The sequence below is a fragment of the Camponotus vicinus genome, unplaced genomic scaffold (assembly GCF_025532165.1).
Source record: "Camponotus vicinus isolate PSW18456_S1 unplaced genomic scaffold, iyCamVici1.0 SCAF_12, whole genome shotgun sequence".
Taxonomy (NCBI): Eukaryota; Metazoa; Arthropoda; class Insecta; order Hymenoptera; family Formicidae; genus Camponotus; species Camponotus vicinus.
In genome coordinates this window covers 16,286,598-16,286,988 of record NW_028141948.1, presented here as the reverse complement: position 1 = coordinate 16,286,988, position 391 = coordinate 16,286,598, and positions in this window count along the sequence as shown.

Sequence of the window (391 nt, the reverse complement as noted above, 5' to 3'; positions counted from 1 at the left end):
GGCAAGATGAAAGACTTTGCGAGAGGCAGGGATACCCGGCCTCATCGTCGGATTTGTAAATTTTCGTCTGTAAGCGCGCGAACGCCGGAATCCGAACTGATTGTGAGTCGGTCATGGTCATTAAATGGAATTTCGAAGGAAAACCTTATTCGGTATGAATATACGAATTCTAACGCAATAATATCTTTGCAGAAAGAGATAGTACTAGTTTTTAATTTCTTTTTTACTCCCGACTGCTGTCAACCTGTGGTTATTAGGTTATTATTAATTTTTTAACACTTGAATAATAATATTGATAGATGTTAATAATAGGTGGCAAAACTTTTGATTTGATAATTAAATTTTGTTTAAATTGTAATTTTATATCTATTACAACGATACATATATATAG